This window comes from Octopus bimaculoides, chromosome 1 (genome assembly GCF_001194135.2).
Source record: "Octopus bimaculoides isolate UCB-OBI-ISO-001 chromosome 1, ASM119413v2, whole genome shotgun sequence".
In the NCBI taxonomy this organism is placed as follows: Eukaryota; Metazoa; Mollusca; class Cephalopoda; order Octopoda; family Octopodidae; genus Octopus; species Octopus bimaculoides.
In genome coordinates, this window is record NC_068981.1 from 196498215 (window position 1) to 196502907 (window position 4693).

General features: G+C 37.4%; 1 long non-coding RNA gene across 1 annotated transcript in view; it reads right to left on the reverse strand.

The window, feature by feature from the left end:
• Positions 1 to 1480: 1480 nt before the first annotated feature.
• The window catches only part of LOC128250009 (uncharacterized), a 59405-nt gene continuing 56192 nt past the window's right edge, over positions 1481 to 4693 (reverse strand). The window contains exon 3 of the long non-coding RNA XR_008266137.1: positions 1481 to 1770. This is a non-coding gene — a long non-coding RNA (uncharacterized LOC128250009). The remainder of the gene's footprint in view (positions 1771 to 4693) is intronic.

The following is a 4693-nucleotide window of genomic DNA, read 5'->3' on the forward strand; positions in this document are numbered from 1 at the left end:
TGTGTGTGTGTGTGTGTGTGTGCGTGTGTGTGTGTGTGCGTGTGTGTGTGTGTGTGCGTGTGCGTGAGCATCTATGTGTATATGTGACTGTAAGAATGTGTGTGTGTGTGTATGCATGTATGTGTGTGTGTCTCTGTGTCTATGTATCTCTGTGTCCATTTTGGGTTGTACATGTGTTTGTGTGTGTATGTCTGTCAGTGTGTGTATGTGTGTATACGTGTGTGAATGTATGTGTGCGCGTGTGTGTGTGTGTATGTCTGTGTTTATATATGAGTGTAAGAATGTGTGTGTATGTATGTATGTGTGTGTGTCTATGTGTGTGTGTCTATTTCGGGTTGTAAACGTATTTGTGTGTGTATGTCTGTTAGTGTGTGTATGTCTGTCAGTGTGTATGTCTGTCAGTGTGTGCATGTGTGCATACGTGTCTGAATGTATGTGTGCGTGTCTGCATGCGCGTGTGTATGTATGTGTGTGTGTGTGTGTGTGTGTGTGTGTATGTGTGTTGTATTTTCTCTATTAAATCCTGAATGGTTGCATTATCAGAAACAGCCATCGTCTATGTGATGTTGTGGCTCACAGCGACCCTTTGCACCACAATACAAGATTTACAAACTTTACGAGTGGGTGGAGGGTAAGATTTATCTTGATCGCCATGTTTCATACCAAAATACAATCGATCTAATTATTCTACAAATGGTGATGTTTTCTCTTGGCTTTAAAGGTTTATATTTTCTACAAAGACAACAAAATATATCCGTATTATTTTCACAAGATCTGTTTGTCATATTCTAGTCTGCAAAAATATATTTTGAAGAATAATCACATACGTTGAGAAAAAAAAAACATATATATGGATGAAAGACGAAGTTACTTCATATGTGTGTGTAATGTATTCTATGAAATAATATGATCTCATTGAATATTGTTTCTGATAGTGACGGTCAAAAAAAATCAATAACAATAAAGAAAATCAATCAGAGTCCCAGATTACATAAAAAATAATTAAACATCTTTATTACTTTTGCCCAGTGTTATATGCAATGATTCCAGTCAAAAGTTTAGACATCAAAGCAGGTTATGATGCTGGGTGAAAATTGTCGCCAACATCTCTCTTTGACGGATATTTTAGTACCAAAATAGTTCTTGCAAGTGTAAATCCATGCGGCTAAACCTATCCTCACTGCTTATTATTCACTTCCATGGATATTCTCTTGGCTTATATTTCCATCTCATTATATATCCGTTTCTGATCCATATTCTATATCCGGATTTGTCTATCTTTTGATCTCAGATGTTTTGCTCAGACTCCTCTCTTTCAACTCTTCTGCTACACTTGGTATTTCTTCTTTCTTTTTTATATTTTCTTTCGAAATTAACACTTCCCTTGAAATCTTACTCGAACTTCTTTTTTTGTCTTTCCATTGGTCTTACATCAGATCTTAATATGTTTACATCCCACCCACCCCCACCTGTAGTCTCCTTTTCCACCATTGTTCTCACTGACGACTCAATTTTAACTTGTAAAGTCTTTTAAACCTAATTCCTTCACCACAAATGTATCAGATGTTTTTAACAAATTGTTTGTTTCAATTTATATATCCGCCTGCAAAACTTCTAATTCTTTTCCTAATTCTTCTCACAAAGGGAATTGGTTAGAACAAAAACCATCATACGTTGTCCAGAATAAAGTTATCATCCTCTGGAAATTCACTGTTCTGACTGATCGGAAGATTCCATCTCGTCGAAAAGATATCATAGTGGAAAACCATGCTGGAAAGATATGTCTTTCGATGAATTTTACAGCCATAGCTTACAAAAACACATCCCTGAAAATGTCTGAGAAATTACGAAAATATAAGGACTTAGGGACAGGAATCAGAAGCAACAAAATGACATGCTGTTCTTGGGGCACTGGAAATGGTATCGAAAGGAGCAAACAAACGCGCAGACCAGATTCCTGGCAGCCACAAGAGAATTGCAAAAAGAAAACCATAGTTATGTGTAACTCAAATATTTTGCGTATCATCCTTTCCTTATTCACTCACCAAAGATATATTAACCGTCTTTAACAAATTCTTCATCTTATTTATTATTCTACTTGAGTTCGCATAAAACAATTTTATTCAAGATTTTCATCAGTTTAGTCATAAATATTTTTCTAACCAGGCGCAGGCGTGGCTGTGTGGTAAGAAGCTTGCTTCCCAACCACATGGTTCCAGGTTCAGTTCCACAGCAGGGCACCTCAAGTAAGTATCTTCTACTATAGCCTTGGGCCGATCAAAGCTTTGTGAGTGAATTTGGTAGACAGAAACTGAAAGAAGCCCTTCATGTATATATATATATATATATATATATATATATATATATATATATATATATATATATATATATATGTACGTATGTATGTATAGGTATGTATATATATATATATATATATATATATGTATGTATGTATGTATGCATGTATGTATATATATATATATGCACTTGAGGATAGCCCTGCATTTAAATTGATGTAATGATTGCATTGTTCAATTAGATGGAGTCGCTTGAAACGGTCGTACTGCATACATCACCTCTGGATATCCAAGTTTCGATTCAATAAGCCAGCCATTTTTCCTGATTGTTCTGGCCTCGTCGCAAAATTCTTTGCTCCCTACCATGGAAAAAACCTCTCTCTTACCCTTCTCCTTATATTACTCCTATATTCCTAGAATTTTGCTTTCAAACTTTGGCACCAGGCCAGCAATTTGGGGGAAGGGGGCAAGTCGATTATATCGACCCCAGTGATCAACTGGTATTTATTTTATGGAGCCCGGATGGAGTAAAGGTAAAATTGACCTCGGCAGAATTTGTATTTAGAACGTAAAGACGGACGAAATACTGCTAAGCAATTTGTCCGGCAAGAGAATGCTTCTGCCCGCTCGATGCCTTGGTAATATTCCGTAATGTTACTAACAGATCCTGCCTTTGTCTCAATGAAATGCAACAAGGTGCAGAATAGCGACCGGGACCGGTTTTGTTGCAAAATGAGTCACGTGACGAGCGAGACATTTTCATCTTTGATCCCAGCCTCGTCATTGTCGTTATAATTTGACAATTGTTAGCGCGTTCGATGAAATGCTTAGCGATATTTCGCCGCCCGTCGCTACGTTCTGAGTTCAAATTCCGCCGAGGTCGACTTTGCCTTTCATCTTTTCGGGGGTTGATAAAACAAGTACCAGTTGGCGGAAATAGAACTCGGATGAAATGCTGCTAAGCGTTTTGCCCGGCGTGCTAACGATTCTGCCAGCTCGCCGCCTTAATAATAATAATAATAATAATAATAATAATAATAATAATAATAATAATAATAATAATAATAATAATAATAATAATAATAATAAGTTACTGAAACAATAGAAGAATTGAAGAACAGAATAAATTGTTGGAAAGAGGAAGAATTGGATGGCGAATTCATGCAACAAACCAAGAATGTTGGAAGTAAAGAACGTTGGTTATAATGGCCGGATGGAAACTTGAAACGTGAGGCCGAAGTATTGGTTATAGATGCTCAGGGACAAACCATTAGGATAAATCTGATAAAGGCGAAGATCAACAAAACTTAGTCATACAGCAAATGTAGTATCTGCAGTAGAGGAGACGACATCTTTTAAGTGATTGCAGTAAGCTAGCACAAAGGGAGTATAAGTACAGACATGATTGCGTAGGATGTTGGCTGCAGCTTGAAAATTAGGGGGAAGTGGTATGAACACAAACCAGAGGTTGTAACAGAGAATAAGAACTACAGGATCTTGTAGGACTTCCCCATAAAGACTAACCATACTATTGAAGTAAGAAGACTAGATATGATTATAGAGGTCAAAACAAACAAAACAAGCAATATAAGATCATAGACTTTGAAATAACGTACGATAATAACATACAGTGATAGAGTGGATACCAAAGAAATTGGGAAATATCAGGACCTAGCTAGAGAGATGAAGAGAGTGTGGAAGTCAAAGACAACAATTATTTTTGTGGTAATTGATGCATTTTGGCAGAACAGCCAGACTGATACCTAATAGACTGGAGGGAAGAAAGAATCGAACCCAAGACTGGTCTGGTCTTTATTTTATTGAACTCGAAAAAAATGAAATAAAAACTTGATCTTAGCGAAATTTGAACTCAGAACAATAGAGCCAGAACGAATACTACAAGAATCTTTATATCCAACACTCTGCTACTTCTGTGTTTGAACCCCTAAATTACTGTGGCTTGAATGAAATAAGCCAGCCTTAATGGGGCTGAAGAATCGATATTTACTTTAAGAGGGAACTCATTCCAGCAGATGCGAGCAACCTGAGTCACTTGAATAAGTTTATTAAGAATAATCTACGTTTCGGGAAATAATCTACCTATTTATGGGGAATGATCTACTTCAGCAGAAATAATCAAGTTGAAACAATGTATTATCAAGAAATGCACCACTTATACTGTTACCCAAACTATCACCAACTTTTTTTAAAGCCGATACAACAATCACAGACGCGAGACACAACCACCAGCATCATCATCCATACCATCACCGCCACCACCTTCATCACCACTTCCGCCACAACCACCACCAACAACAACACTCACCGACGCGAGACACAACCACCAGCGCCACCGTCCATACCATTAACACCGTCACCTTCACCACCACCACCAC